This window comes from Rutidosis leptorrhynchoides, chromosome 9 (genome assembly GCF_046630445.1).
Source record: "Rutidosis leptorrhynchoides isolate AG116_Rl617_1_P2 chromosome 9, CSIRO_AGI_Rlap_v1, whole genome shotgun sequence".
In the NCBI taxonomy this organism is placed as follows: Eukaryota; Viridiplantae; Streptophyta; class Magnoliopsida; order Asterales; family Asteraceae; genus Rutidosis; species Rutidosis leptorrhynchoides.
In genome coordinates, this window is record NC_092341.1 from 102,051,236 (window position 1) to 102,068,772 (window position 17,537).

A 17,537-nucleotide genomic window follows, 5' to 3' on the forward strand; every position below is an offset into this window, starting at 1 on the left:
CAGTTTAGTTAACTGAATAACAACGTGCCGTGTTGATTGAACAATGATCACAAACGAAAGGAGTCAATAGGGTTAAGTTGACAAAACCTTAAATGAAAACTAACTACCATTTCATCCTACTTATGAGATGATACCAATCCAAACATTATACAACATTACAGTTGATATACTGAAAGTAAAGCAGATAGAAACCTAATAGATACCAAAACAGTTGATATGACTTAATCCTAGGGCAACAATCAAACAAGAACATGCAATAGGTTTGGGTTAAACAGTCAAGGCACTAACTAGATCTTAACAGTGCCTAAGAGGTCTCTTCAGAACAGTCAATAGGCATACTAGGTCATTCATGTCTCAATTCATAAGTTCCATGTTTTAAAAGCGCATTAGATGCCTCTCGGGAACTCTGGCCATACCGAGTTCATAGAATCTTCAGATACAGTATAACCAGGGGTCTTAATCCTATGAAGTAGCTAAGTTCATATGGGTGGATAAGTCCTGATCACAACATAGGTTGGTCAATCCTTAAGATGCTAGCATACAAATCTATCGGAATCACAAGTTCAACATAACAATGGTAACCGTACTAATTTAACATAACTACGCTATCCCAAACTTCTATCATTGCAATATACAAATTAATTAAGCTAACATGGTAATATCAGAACATATTATTAAACATAAATGGTAACAATACATGTTTAACTAAAAAGACAAGCGTTTCGGATAAAAACCTGAAAAAGCTGAAGAAATCTGCCCGAGATCGCAGGGACTCGTTGGGATATCCTTTGAAAAATAAAAGCTAAGCTAGCTACTACTAAAAACTAACTAAAACGCTTGAAAATATAAATTGAAGTATGATGTGCAAAACGTGGTATATGAATTGTTATATGAAATAGTATGGAAAAATACCGATTAAAGATTGTTACACACTAACGAGCAGTGTACCTGATCGTGTAGTAGTATAAATAATGGTTTAGTTCCGTGTATCGTTCCAAGGACAGTTGGATTAGTCAAACTAAAATTAGAAACTATATTGTGATAACTAAGTAAACGAAACTTAAAGGTACAAGATATTGTGTTTTTGTGGCTATTTAATGATTTAGCCAAATCAGAGAAGATTAAAAGTAAAAACAATATTTTTGGTGTTTTAAGTTTATATAATGAAATCAAATGCAAAGAAAGTAAATAAGATAGTTTGATTAAGATCAAAGATACGAAATGTTCATCTAGATATTTTATCCTCGGTATTGGATGTAAGTTATATTGTTAAGACCCGATTAAATGAATATGTGTGTAAGTTACCTAATAGATTTACCAAGAGTTCTCTTAGTAAACACGCAAACTCGATTACAAGATCAAGGGTTCCCTTTTCTCTATAGTTCTCGTGTTTGTAACCAAATAACTATGATATATATGCTAATCACCCAAATCTACTTGCCAAGAGTTCTCTTTAGCAAGTACTCAAACTATAATTACTAAGTGGAGGATTCCCTATCACCTAGACCTTTTCGTTTGTGACTAGTTGATTAGCTAGATCAAAGACTTGAATAACAATTGTCTTTTGCGTTCGCTCTACACAATTCATTCCTATATCGCCTAATCATTTTGATCTAATTTACCCCCTTGGTCCGGTTTAGTAAACAATCAATCTAAGACAAGTTGATTGTAAATCAATATGATACATCAACAAGAGTTCTCTTTATCAACAACATATCAATTAACTAGATACAAATCATTTGATGTCAATAAGCATGGTTCTTTGATTCAAGCTCTAATCTAATCACATATAATACATTCAATCCATAAGATTATATCCAATACCTCAGTTATTAATCTAGACAAACATTATAGAGTTTAGCCAACAATCATATTAACTAACAAAATAGCAATCAATTGATAAGTAGAATTCATTGTGAAGAACAAGAAATCAACCTAATAGAGAATGAATCTTGAATGGAGAAGGTGTTGAATCTTGATTCTTGGATGTTTAAGCCTCTTCCAAGAGCTTGGAATTCTCCAATTTTGCTCCTAAAATCGTCTTGGAACTGCTCTCTATCGTAACTGTTCGTATCTCTCTCAATAATACACTTTTAAAGTGGTGAAAGTTGGTCAAAAGCAAAAAGTAGCTGAAACCTACTTCTGGACGGCGTCCAGATTTCTGGATGGCGTCCAGTTGTAAAGGCCTGGACGGCGTCCAGAAATCTGGACGGTGTCCAGTTATGAAGGGCTGGACGGCGTCCAAAAATATGGACGGCGTCCAGTTGTGCTGAATTGTTCTGTAACGTTTTTTCCAAATCTCCCTTCATTTGGACGGCGTCCCAATCATTTTGGACGGCGTTCAACATACCTGAAGCCTTGTTTTATCGTTTTAGAGCGCTAATTTGACCATAACTTGTATCGAGATCAACTATTATGAAATCACAACTTATAGAATGGTCATAATTCACCAAAACTCTTTATAAACCACTTTCCGATACACTTTTCATACCTTTGTGTATTACTTGTAGAAACCGCCTTAACTATCCTTGATTCGAGAGTATTTTACACGATATTGAGATATATATATATATATGATATAATTGAGCAATATCAAAACACCCCACACTTAAACCTTGCTTGTCCTCAAGCAATTCATTCTTACAAAGTAGAAAACTATCAAACACACTTACACAATATAGAGTACACACATCACACAAGTAACACAAAACACATGAAACACACACGTTTATTTGAAATGCAAACTCACGCTATATGAAACACACGCTTTAAGTATAACACACACTTTTATTGTAATTACACTCACGCAATATACACAATGAGAACACACACACACATTTTTGGAAGTTTTAGAGCCAAGTATCCGAAAAAATTTGATCCTACGGAAATCAGGACCTTATGAAAAACGTTTTATGTTTTTGAAAATATAATGCTAGTTTTTACACTAGGCACGTTTTTCGATTTTTTGTCGGATTTTCTGAATTTTTGGAAAATGAGTGCGGGTTTCCCGCTATTGGTCAAGCCAATCCCTCCCACAGTACCTAACATCGTTAGATGTTAGTAAGAAAATAATGCGTTTAGGAGGATACACATTACGTCCAGATATCATCGATAATCATGAGGTAATCATCTAATCCGTTAAGTCAACCATAAAGATTGAGGTTCATCAGGCTTAAAAGCTGATATCTTACCTTTTCGGAGGTTATCCACTGGGAATCTGATCAATTCACTGACATTTCGTGTATCATGGTGCGCTTCCCATTTGGCTAGCAAATCTCCCTCATTGAGATAAGCTTTGACTACCAGTTTCCCTGTTTGACGTTGAGGCCTGGTAGATTTCCAGTCGATTTTAGCAATGACTTTTCAAGATTTTTCGTCACCCTACAACTGGTCTGGACTACAACTTCTGAAACAAATCAGCAAGTGTGTCGTTCGGAAGACTTTACTTCCTTGAGGATGGAATGGATACATCCTATGGGTAATAATAAAGTGGTCGGACGCAACATTGTCCTTGTTAGGAGAAACAATGAGGATCGTCCTGTTTTAGTTTTCGATCTGGCGCGAGGTCCGGTTTCCGACCACGCTATGCAATCACCGCTCTCTCACGGTTTACACTCGTTTTGGTACAAGTGACCTACAAGTTAGCTTTGCTAAACTAGTAGGATTTTTATTCAAATAATTGAATGATAGTACAACTTCAAAGACTATTAATAATTTAAAACATAACTCAACATTTCTTTTCTAGTTTTAGAACACAATGTATGTAAAATAGTTTTGGACAATTTTTGTTTCTAAGGCTACCTGAAAATTTTAAAATTTTGATCATAAATGCCTTAATTTTTGTAAAACGAATTCCCGTTAAATTTCTATCTCCCACCCCACACTTAAGATCATGCAAGGCCCTCATTGCATGAAATCAGAAAAATGATTAAATTTAGAGGGCAAAGTGATAGGGTGATTGTAGAAATTTTCAAATTTTTAACCTGTAAATCGTGGAACATGTAGACGAATGTCGCTGAACTTACTGCCAGCATAAGAGCATCATCTATTCCTCGATTATCAACATACATACATCATAAAATCAAATGTTACTGAACTTAATGCCAGTCTTTGAAGTTCAACCACGCTGCACAAATTAACAAACCACACAAATAATAATAAAAATAACGGTGTTTTTACAATCACATCCATTATCAAACCACACAATTAGTTTAAAAATACAAACCAATATTGTTTTAATACACACCATAACAAATAAATAGATTGTTTGAAAATGTAACAAGATGATCATTGGCTCGCAGGCCTTCAGTTATCGTAAGGCCAAAAGTAGTTTTCTGAGCCATCTCTGCTTCGGCATCCTCGCGGGTATTCCTGCTCAAATCGGTTCCTGGCATCCTGCATCGCAACGTTAGAATTATAAATTGGGTATGGCGGAGGTGGGTTTTCAGGATCAGTGTAATATTGGGGTGTCAGACGTGTTGTTCCATAGTACTGATCGGGGTTGGAATAATATAACTCGGTGTTATGGTTATTCCAATCAATACCATAACTGTTCCATCCCTGGTTATGTACTTGAGCAATCTGGCGTTGCTCCATTCCTTGCTGACTTACCCTCATGTTGTTCATATTATTGACCAAATCATCCCAACCAGATTGAGACGGATACCAAGGACCTTGACCTTGAACATTTGTCTCGGCTTCCATTTCTGCTTCCTCTTCCTCTTGTTGTTCCTGTTGTACATTCGCGCCACTACCACTCGCGCCACCTGCCACAAAAGGTACCAAATGCCTATTTCCATCGTACATCAAAATCTCGGCGTTAACATAAGAAACCTTTTTCAGGGGTTTCATTGCATGGTCACATTCTATGAGGCAATTAAGATCAATATTAAAGTGACGGGCAATCCGCGTAATGTAGTGGCCCCCTAGAAGCGGTTTGTCTCTTCTCGCATCCGTAGCTATACCCAGCAAATAGTTCCCAATTAACCCTGGTATATCGGTGTGACAACCCCTTTTTATTTGATCCATTATCCATAGATCCAGAGATTTAACCTTTTCATGTCCTTCGACTCTCGCATTAAAGGTACATGCGATAAGTCGATGGAGTAGCTTATCGTCAGGGGTTGCTATTTCAGTATACATGTGTCTGCTTGATTTGAATGGGGTAGATGAATTTAGCCCTCTAATCCTTCTCCAAAAGGATTGTTCATTAAAACTTACTCCCCCATGATACTCTGAGCTTACCAAATATTGCCTTAATTGTGCGTCAGTAAGCTCGTGAAAAATACCCAAAACTCTGCATAACCCAAAACTACTCAAACTTCTTTCATCACCCCCTAGCCGGAATCTAAAGAAAGCTTCTGAGAGTGGATCGCGAACATTGTTAAATCGGAAGGTTGAGTAAAATTCTTTACATAGCACGGGAAACACTTGATCGTGTAGACTAAAAATTTATTCCCATGCGTATGTCAATCTGTTACTATATGGTATAGCTAACAAACGAGTAACATGGGCATGCATACCCACCTCAATCAAAGGAGCCCAGTCTAAATACCATGTAGCATTAATTGGTCGACGGGTAATTCGAGCAAAAGTTTCCCCGTAATCATCATTGTCCCGAAGATGTTCTAACCAAACTATTGGATTATTTTGAGCTTCCTCTTCTTCGCCGGATGATGATGATGAATGTTGTTGAACCGGTGGTGGTGGTGGAACGTTTCTTGATGTTCTGCCCCTTTTCGGTTGTCCACCCCTGCTAGATTGTCCCTGCAAAACATAATAACACCAAACCAAAGAACATAGAAACCGTTGTGTTAATGTTAGCTAAAAACATAACCGAGTAGCAAGGGGAATTAGTCGTGCCATTCAAAGTTCATAAGCATTGTGATTCATATAAGTAAAAGCGTAGGTTCAGAATAATTGATTACAGTCAACCAAAGTCAACATAAACTAGCAAATACACTCTCACAAAAATGTGGATCACAAAATTCACAATTAGGCATCAACTTAGGACTCAAGCATGTTTTGTTCATAGGTCATGACATTTAAACTTGCATTCTAATGATATTCATTACAATCATAGCATTAGTTATCACAATTTAGCTCAAAATGACCACAATCTTCACATAACGCAACTACATTATAGCCTTCCATACCATCAATCCACTTCAATAGGCTTAAACATGTGAGAAACTAGCATACATCTTTCATAAGAACATCACAACTCAAAGCATGCTAGAAATTCACTAAAATTCAATTTATGACCAGGCCAAATTAACATCTATATCATCAACAACAATTAAATACTTCACAAGCTTCATAAACATCACAAACAAACTCAACATCTTGAATCAACCACCCTAATTTCGGATTAAATTATCACAAACCCTAGAATCATGAGCATACCCCTTAAACATGTAATTATTGCAAAATCAAGACATAATGGGTAATTAAACAACTAAGGCATGTTAATCTAAACAAGAATCATGCAAATCAAACACCCCACACTTATCTTTCACTAATTTATGCATATCGACATACAAATCAAGTAATTGAGAAAGAAAAGTATGAAAAGAGATTAGCAATACCCTAGAAAACATGATTCAATCTTGAATTTGAAGGAAGAATGCACGAATTTGAAGTAAGAAATTAGGGTTTTTAGGTGTTGGTTCGTTTTTGGGAGAGAAAAACTGAGTTTAAAGTGTGTGTGGTTGAAAAATGGGTTGGATAACCTTTAAAACGCGTTTTTTTTCTGAGTCAGGTGTCTGGACGGCGTCCAACATTCTGGACGGCGTCCAGTATTAAAGAGCTGGACGGCGTCCAGAAATCTGGATGGCGTCCAGTAAAGAAAATCTGGACGGCGTCCAGAAAATCTGGACGGCGTCCAGTTACACTAAAACCTACTGACCTCTTTTTTCGAAAATTCTTTGAAATTGGACGGCGTCCAAGGCTATTTGGACGGCGTCCCAATGGTCTGGAGGCTCAAAATCTTCACAAAACTCATAAAAATTCCCATTTTCAACACACAAAAGCTCATATCATCATCATAGATCATTTTGTACATTAAAAACAATCAAACCAATCATGAAACACTCAATTCACACTATTTACACGCATGAACTTTCTTTAACGAGTAGTTCACCCAACTCGTCCCCATTTTGATTTAGGCTCTGTTCTCGAAGTTGAGGCTAACCTCATCTTCGATTTCCAGGGGACCATCGACATAGTGTTTGACCCGGTGACCATTCACTTTAAAAATGTCGCCCTTCCAGTTCACCACTTCAATTGTACCATAAGGGTACACTTTTCTAATAACAAATGGTCCCGACCATCGGGACTTAAGCTTTCCTGGTGATAACTAGAAACGGGCATTGTAAACAAGGACACGATCTCTTTCCATGAATTCTTTTAGATTTTTCAATCTCTTGTCGTGCCATTTTTTTGTCTTTTCCTTATAAATTAGAGAGTTGTCATAGGCTTCAAGCCTCAACTCATCTAATTCATTCAACTGGGTCAAACGTAACCGACCCACCTCTTGGTAATCCAAATTACATGCCCTTAGCGCCCAATGCGCTTTGTGCTCAATCTCCAACGGGAGATGGCATGCTTTTCTGTATACCATTCGGAAAGGAGTGGTTCCAATAGGTGTTTTGTAGGCCATGCGAAAGGCCCACAATGCATCGTTTAACTTAAATGACCACTCTTTTGGATTCGCACCAACGGTCTTTTCAAGTATGCGTTTTGACGATCGATTGGTATTCTCCACCTGCCCACTTGTTTGGGGATGATAAGATGTTGAAATTTTATGGATTACTCCATATCTTTTCAACACCTTTTCTAATTTCTTGTTGAAAAAGTGGGTACCCCGGTCACTGATAAGGGCTTTAGGCGTGCCAAACCTTGAGAAAAGTTCCATTAAAAAGGTTACTACAACTCGGCCATCATTTGTGGGGAGAGGTTTTACCTCCGCCCATTTGGAAACATAATCAATGGCTACTAGTATGTAGAGATAAGAATGAGATTTTGGAAAGGGCCCCATAAAGTCAATTCCCCAAACATCGAACACCTCGCATACTTGGATGCTTTGTTGAGGCATTTCATCCCGTTTAGTGATTTGACCGGCCCGTTGGCACGAGTCACAAGCCTTACAAATGGCGTAGGCATCTTTGAATATTGTAGGCCAATAAAAACCGGCCTCGTAAACTTTCCTCCCCGTATTTGGGGACCAAAGTGCCCACCCGTTGGACCACGGTGACAATCAAGAAGAATTTGAGTGCATTCCTTTCCCAAAACGCACCTCCGAATCATACCGTCCGCGCAACGCCTAAAAAGATAAGGGTCTTACCAGAAGTAGTATTTCAGGTCACTAAAGAATTTTTTTCTTTTCTGATGTGACCAACCGGTTTCTAAGTACCCTCCAACAAGATAGTTGGCAATGTCAACAAACCATGGATCATCAATTTTCTCAATTTTCATGAGATTTTCGTCCGGAAAGTTATTTTGGATAACAGTCTCATGGAGAACCTCAAGATTTGGGTTCTCAAGTCGAGAAAGGTGATCGGCAGCTAGGTTTTCGGCCCCCTTTTTGTCTTTAATATCAATGTCGAATTCTTGCAAAAGCAAGACCCAACGTATTAACTGGGGTTTAGCATCTTGCTTAGCAAGCAAGTACTTTAATGCTGAATGGTCTGTATAGACAACCGTCTTTGCTAGTACCAAATAGGATCGGAATTTATCAAACGAAAAGATAATTGCCAGGAGTTCCTTCTCAGTGGTAGTATAATTAAGTTGGGCTCCTTGCAATGTCTTACTAGCATAATAAATGGGCTGAAAATATTTTTCAATTCTTTGCCCCAAGACGGCACCAATAGCAAAGTCACTAGCGTCACACATAAGTTCGAATGGAATTGACCAATTCGGCGATATGAGAATGAGTGATTGCGTGAGTTTTGCTTTAAGGAGGTTAAAGGCGTTAAGACACTCGTCCGTAAAGACAAATGGAGCGTCTTTCTCAAGAAGTTTGTTCATCGGGGTTGCAATTTTAGAAAAATCTTTAATGAACCGACGGTAGAAACCGGCGTGCCCCAGAAAACTTCTTACACCTTTCACATTTGACGGTGGTGGTAATTTGGCTATGACTTCCACTTTAGCTCTGTCTACCTCCAGTCCCGCAGAGAAAATTTTATGACCTAAAACAATGCCCTCTCTTACCATAAAATGGCATTTTTCCCAGTTAAGTACAAGATTAGATTCTTCACACCTAATCAACATACGCTCAAGATTATGAAGACATGAATCAAAAGAATCACCGAAGACTGAAAGGTCATCCATGAATACTTCCATAAAGTCTTCAATCATATCATGAAAAATAGCTACCATACACCTTTGAAAGGTAGCAGGAGCATTGGATAAGCCAAAGGGCATACGTCGATAGGAGAAAGTACCATAAGGGCATGTAAAGGTGGTTTTCTCTTGGTCCTCGGGTGCTATAGGGATTTGGAAATATCCCGAGAAACCATCCAGAAAACAATAAAAGTTCTTTCCTGCTAACCTTTCCAACATTTGATCAATGTAAGGAAGGGGAAAGTGGTCTTTTCGGGTAGCATCATTTAATTTTCTATAATCAATGCATACCCTCCAACCCGTGATAGTCCTAGTGTAAATTAATTGATCGTTTTCATTGGTGATAACGGTCATGCTACCCTTTTTGGGTACACATTGGACCGGACTCACCCAAGGACTATCCAAAATTAGGTAAATAAGACCCGCATCTAGGAGTTTGACAATCTCCTTTTTAACGACCTCTTGCATATTAGGGTTCAGTCGCCTTTGTCTTTGTACACATGGCTTATAGTTATCTTCCATCAATATCTTATGTGTATAATAAGAGGGACTTATACCCTTGATGTCATGAATTTTCCATGCTAGAGCCGGTTTATGGGCTTTTAACATGGAAACAAGTTTAGACTTCTCACTTACAGAGAGTTCGGATGAAATGATAACCAGGAGAGTAGAATCCTCTTGAAGGTAAGCATATTCCAAGTGACTTGGAAGTGGCTTGAGTTCCAAAACGGGAGGTTCTTCAATCGATGTTTTACATCGGTACTCATTTTTTAAATCCAACTTTCTGTATTCTTCATCATTTGGCTCATAACCGTTAGCCATCAAGGTGGTCAACATCTCCACTTCTTCCACCATGTTTTCTTCATCACCTTCTGCCAAAATGCATTCTCCCGAACCTTGCAATTCTGGAAATTCCTGCAACAACTCTGAATATGCGTCTACGATTTATAAATAATAACATTGGTCATCAGTAGACTCAGGGTATTGCAAGGCATGGTCAACGGAAAAGGTAACCTTAACATCCTCAATACTAAGGGTCAATTTCTGCCCATGAACATCTATCATAGCTCTAGCGGTATTGAGGAAAGGTCGACCCAATATAAGAGGCACACGTGTGTCCTCTTCCATGTCCAAAATTACAAAATCGGCCGGAAATACTAGGGTACCCACTTTTACTAACATATTCTCTAAAATCCCACGAGGGAATTTAACAGAGCGGTCTGCTAGTTGAATTGCCATTCGGGTTGGTTTTAGTACCCCGGGGTTTAGCTTAACATATATTGAATAAGGCATTAAATTTATGCTAGCCCCTAAATCCGCTAATGCTTTAATGCATTCCAAATCTCCTAGGAGACATGGTATGGTAAAACTTCCAGGATCTGCTAACTTCTTTGGTATTTTGTTCATCAAGATTGCGGAACAATTAGCATTCATAGTGACTGATGAAAGTTCCTCCATTTTATTCCGATTAGTAAGTAAGTCTTTTAAGAACTTAGCATACTTGGGCATACCTGAGATTACATTAATGAAAGACATATTTATGTTAATTTGTTTAAACATATCAAGAAATTTTGACCTTTCGGATTCTAGCCTTTCTTGTTGTTGCTTCCTTGGGTATGGGAGCGGTGGTTGATATGGTTTCATTACGGGTTTCTCCCGTTCTTCCTTTTCAACCACTTGTTCCGGATCCTTAACCGGTTCATCATTTCGGTTAAACGGAACACTGAAATCAGAATTTTTGGGCATCTTTGGAGCTTCGTATGCTAAACCACTCCATGTGGTGATAACATTGGCGTGCTCATTTCGAGGGTTCTTAATGGTATCGCCCGGTAAACTTCCTGGTTTTATCTCACTAAGTAAACTAGCTAAACCACTCATCTGCTTCTCCAAATTCTGAATTGAGGCTTGTTGGTTTCTAAACTGGTGTTCGTTTTTCTCGTTTGTTTGGTTTATGTTTGTGACAAGCTGAGTTTGTGATGCAATCAACTTTTCCAACAAACTCTCCAAATTTGACTTTTTATCTTCCTGTTGGGGTTTTTGCTAAAAACCCGAAGTTTGTTGTTGGAACCCACTACTTGACCCTTGTTAGTAATTGGAATTTTGACCTTGAGGGTTGTAGGGGTTGTTGAAGTTCCGGTTAAATTAGGCTCTTCCTTGAAATTGATTATTATTTCTTTGACTTATGAAAGCCACTTCTTCTTTTTGAGCCATTGTTAAACCGGCATCACAATCTTTTCCTAAATGAAGACCACCACAGTATTCACAACCTACTTTCATACTATGAATTTCCTTGGTGATTTTGTCCATGTTTCGAGCAACACCATCTATTTTCACACTTAGGGAACTAAGGTCATCATAAGCACCGGCGCTTTGGACTTGAGCATTACGAGTAATTGGTCGTTCTTGATGCCACTCATGAGAATAATCGGCTAGTTTCTCGATTATCTCATAAGCCTCTTGCTCGGTTTTGTCCATAAGTGAACCTCCGGCCGCTTGATCAATGGAAATTCGGGTTGCAACATCACAACCCTTGTAAAAGATTTGGACTTTTTGAAAGGTATCCAAACCATGGTTTGGACAACCTCTTAGCATTTTAGAAAATCGATTCCATGCTTCGTACAAGGTTTCCATCAGCTTTTGATAGAATTGGGTAATTTCGTATTGGAGTCTCGCGGACTTAGAAGCTGGAAAATATTTCTTAAGAAAATTTTCCAACATACCATCCCAAGTTTCTATCGTAGCCTTGGCCAATGAATCTAACCAACTTCGTGCTTCCCCGTGGAGTGTCCATGGGAAAAGTCTTAAAAATATGGCCTGGTCAGTGTCGGGTTTAAGATTGAAAAGAAGACATATCTCTTGAAAAAGACGGATATGTTCGTTTGCATCTTCATTCGGACCACCACCAAATTGACACCTGTTATTAATCATTTGGAGAATAGGTCCTTTTATTTCAAAATTTACCTCACCAGTGGGCGGAGTAATGGCACTACCTTGTTCGGTTCGGGTTGCCTTCATCTTGGCCGCCATTGATGTAGTGACCCTAACTTTCCATGTTTATATATATTAAATGAAATTGATTTTTACATGATTAAATGTTTCCAACATGTTAAGCAATCAAACTTATTAAGACTTGATTATTTGAAATGAGTTTAATGTAGACAATTGACCAACCAAGTTGACCGACGATTCACGAACGTTAAAACTTGTAAAAACAACATGACGATATATATATGGATATACATATAGTTAACATGAGATTATGATAAGTGAGTATCTCCATAAGTATATTAACAATGAGTTATATACATAAAAACAAGACTACTAACTTAAGGATTTCGAAACGAGACATATATGTAACGATTATCGTTGTAACGACATTTAAATGTATATATATCATATTAAGATATATTAATATATCATAATATCATGATAAGATAATAATTTAACATCTCATTAGATATAATAAACAATGGGTTAACAACATTAAATGAGATTGTTAACTTAAAGGTTTCAAAACAACACTTACATGTAACGACTAACGATGACTTAACGACTCAGTTAAAATGTATATACATGTAGTGTATTTAGATGTATTAATATACTTTTGGAAGACCTCAATACATATATCAAAACACTAATACTTAACGAAAATGGGTACAGTTACATTCCCATTCTTTTTTCATCAAGAATTCTAGTCGTGTTCATACTCGTATTATACACAGCTTCTAGACGTACTTACTGTGGGTATATACCAATAGGAATTAGTATGGGATTCCACTCTTGATTATGTCATGTATTACTAATCAATTTTAACTTCTACCATGAACTAGTCAACTAACTAGAACTCCTTTTAACCCCACTCACCACTCACCACTTACCACTCATCATTCACTCCAATTCACTTCCAATTCTCTCTCAACACACACACACATACACACACACACACACACACTTATGAACGAATTTTTCCAGTAGCTAATCATCATATTCATCAAAAATTACTTCAAGAATCAAGCTATAATCATCTTAGGAAGAACACTTCAAGAACACTTCGAAAATCCTTTCAAGTTTACTAGTTTACATCCAAGCTTTCTAATCCATTCCAAGTAATCATCTAAGATCAAGAAACCTTTGTTATTTACAGTAGGTTATCTTTCTTATTCAAGGTAATAATCATATTCAAACTTTGATTCAATTTCTATAACTATAAACTATCTTAATTCGAGTAAAAATCTTACTTGAACTTGTTTTTGTGTCATGATCCTACTTCAAGAACTTTCAAGCCATCCAAGATCCTTTGAAGCTAGATCATTTCTTGTCACTTCCAGTAGGTTTACCTATTAAACTTAAGGTAGTAATGATGTTCATAACATCATTCAATTCATACATATAAAACTATCTTATTCGAAGATTTAAACTTGTAATCACTAGAACATAGTTTAGTTAATTCTAAACTTGTTCGTAAATAAAGTTAATCCTTCTAACTTGACTTTTAAAATCAACTAAACACATGTTCTATATCTATATGATATGCTAACTTAATGATTTAAAACCTGGAAACACGAAAAACACCGTAAAACCGGACATACGCCGTCGTAGTAACACCGCGGGCTGTTTTGGGTTTGATAATTAAAAACTATGATAAACTTTGATTTAAAAGTTGTTCTTCTGGGAAAATGATTTTTCTTATGAACATGACACTATATCCAAAAATCATTGTTAAACTCAAAGTAGAAGTATGTTTTTCAAAATGATCATCAAGACGTCGTTCTTTCGACTGAAATGACTACCTCTTACAAAAATGACTTGTAACTTATATTTCTGACTATAAACCTATACTTTTTCTGTATAGATTCATAAAATATAGTTCAATATGAAACCATAGCAATTTGATTCACTCAAAACGGATTTAAAACGAAGAAGTTATGGGTAAAACAAGATTGGATATTTTTTGATTGTTGTAGCTACGGGAAATATTGTAACAATTCTATACAAATCATAACTTAACAAACTTATATTGTATTATTCATGTATTATAACATATATTATGTAATCTTGGGATACCATAGACACGTATACAATGTTTTGACATATCATATCGGCCCATCTATATAATATATTTTGGAACAACCATAGACACTCTATATGCAGTAATGTTGGAGTTAGCTATACAGGGTTGAGGTTGATTCCAAAATAATATATATAGTTTGAGCTATGATCTAGCTTGAGGCTTGTATACACTGGCTCGTGGATTGATCCAAGATAATTTATATTTATTTCTGTACATCTAACTATGGACAACTAGTTGTAGGTTATTAACGAGGACAACTGACTTAATAAGCTTAAAACATTATAACGTATTAAAAAATGTTGTAAATATATTTTGAGCATACTTTGATATATATGTACTGTGATGACCCGAAAAATTTCGACTAATTTAAACCAATTCTCTATACGATTTATTATTTTGACACGTTAAACAAAGTCTGTTAGATTGAGTCTCAAAAATTTTAGAACTGTTTCATATATACAATTACCTTTGACTACTCTCGACGATTCATGAACAATTATATGTACGTATATATATGTACAAGTAAAAACGACTTTTCTACAGTAAAACACTATTTGCTACAGTAAAACACTATTTGCTACAGTGAAACCGTATTTTGCTACAGTGCTACAGTGAAGAAATGTTATGGATGCGGGAAGTCTGGTCACTTTATAAATCAATGCCCTGATAAGGAGAAGAACAAAGAACCCGCACGTGGGAGGGCATTTAATGTTAGTGCCAGTAAAGCACGTGAGGATCCTAATCTTGTCACGGGTACGTTTACCGTTAATAATCAACTAGCTTCTATTATGTTTGATACGGGTGCTGATAGAAGTTATATGTGTAAAGACTTTAGTTTTAAACTAAAATGTGCATCATTACCTCTAGACGATAAATATACTATTGAATTAGCTAATGGTAAACTGATAAAAGCCGATAAAATTTGCCATGGTTGCGAAATGAATCTCGCTGGTGAAACTTTCAAAATTGATTTGATACCCGTAGAATTAGGAAGTTTTGATGTAATCGTTGGCATGGACTGGATGTCCAAAACAAGAGCGGAAGTTGTTTGCGCTGAGAAAGCAATCCGCATCCCTCGTAAGGATGAAACGTCATTAATGATTTATGGGGAGAAGAACAACTCAAAACTGAACTTTATCAGCTGTATGAAGGCCCAGAAACTTATAAGAAAAGGTTGTTATGCTATTCTGGCACACGTAAAGAAGATCGATACTGAAGAAAGAAGCATTGATGACATGCCGGTTGTAAGAGAATATCCCGGAGTATTTCCATAAGAATTACCGGGGCTACCTCCACTCAGATGTGTAGAATTCCAGATTGATCTCATACCAGGAGCTGCACCTGTAGCCCGATCTCCATATAGACTTGCACCTTCAGAAATGCAAGAATTACAAGACCAGTTGCAAGAATTATCGGACCGTGGATTTATTCGTCCTAGTTTTTCACCTTGGGGTGCTCCTATTCTGTTCGTCAAGAAGAAGGATGGATCTATGAGAATGTGCATAGATTACTGAGAATTAAACAAATTAACGATCAAGAATTGGTACCCATTACCGAGGATTGATGATTTGTTTGATCAATTGCAAGGAACAAGTGTTTATTCTAAGATTGATCTACGCTCCGGATATCATCAGTTGAGAGTGAAGGAAGAAGATGTTCCTAAAACAGCGTTCAGAACCCGTTACGATCACTATGAATTTTTAGTCATGCCTTTTGGATTGACTAATGCTCCAGCAGTATTCATGGATCTAATGAATCGCATCTGTAGACCGTATTTAGACAAATTTGTCATTGTTTTTATCGACGACATATTGATTTACTCGAAGAACAAGGAAGAACATGAGCAACACTTAAGACTGGTACTAGAGATACTCAAGAAAGAAGAATTGTACGCAAAATTTTCGAAGTGTGATTTCTGGTTACAAGAAGTACAATTTTTGGGCCATGTTGTCAGTAAACATGGAATTAAAGTTGACCCCGCCAAGATCGAAGCCATTAGTAAATGGGAAACACCGAAGACTCCAACACAAATCCGCCAATTCTTAGGTCTTGCTGGTTACTACCGAAGATTCATTCAAGATTTCTCTAGAATCGCCAAACCCTTAACTGCATTGACTCAAAAGGGAAAGAAGTATGATTGGTCCACAGAACAGGAATCCTCATTCCAGTTATTAAAGAAGAAGTTAACGTCTGCACCCATTTTGTCATTACCGGAAGGAAATGATGATTTCGTGATCTATTGTGATGCTTCACGCCAAGGTTTAGGATGTGTATTAATGCAACGCACAAAAGTCATCGCATACGCCTCACGACAACTAAAAATTCATGAAAAGAACTATACGACGCACGATTTGGAACTTGGAGCAGTAGTTTTTGCACTCAAAATATGGAGACACTATCTATATGGCACCAAGTGTACAGTGTACACCGACCATAAGAGTCTTCATCATATTTTTGATCAAAAACAACTCAATATGAGGCAACGTCGCTGGGTAGAGTTGTTAAACGATTACGATTGTGAAATCCGTTACCACCCCGGAAAGGCTAATGTTGTAGCTGATGCCCTAAGTCGAAAAGAAAGAGTAAAACCTCTTAGGGTCCGAGCTTTGAATATTACAATTCGTACTGATCTCACAAAGCAAATTCAAGCAACACAGTTAGAGGCTTTAAAAGAAGAAAATGAAAAAGGCGAAATGAGCAGAGGGTTAGAAAAACAGCTTGAAGTAAAAGCCGATGGAACCCTGTATTTTGCTGATAGGATACGGGTACCAAAACATGGTAATCTAAGGCAACTAGTACTAGATGAAGCACACAAAACGAGGTACTCAATTCACCCAGGAAACGGAAAAATGTACCACGATCTCAAAAAGTTTTATTGGTGGCCTAATATGAAGACCGAAATTGCTACTTATGTAAGCAAATGTTTGACGTGTGCAAAGGTCAAAGCTGAGCACCAAAAGCCGTCAGGATTACTGCAACAACCAGAAATTCCGCAGTGGAAATCGGAAAGAATAACTATGGATTTCATTACGAAATTGCCAAGGACTGCAAGTAGTCATGATACTATTTGGGTGATAGTTGATCGTCTAACTAAATCAGCTCACTTTCTACCAATAAAACACTA

The 17,537-nt window shown here is 37.1% G+C and overlaps 1 non-coding gene across 1 annotated transcript; it reads left to right on the forward strand.

Annotated features, from left to right (window-relative positions):
- Window positions 1–11,905: 11,905 nt before the first annotated feature.
- On the forward strand, window positions 11,906–12,012 carry LOC139869574 (small nucleolar RNA R71). The gene has a single exon (XR_011766179.1). It is a non-coding gene; the product is annotated as a small nucleolar RNA R71 (small nucleolar RNA).
- Window positions 12,013–17,537: the final 5,525 nt, after the last annotated feature.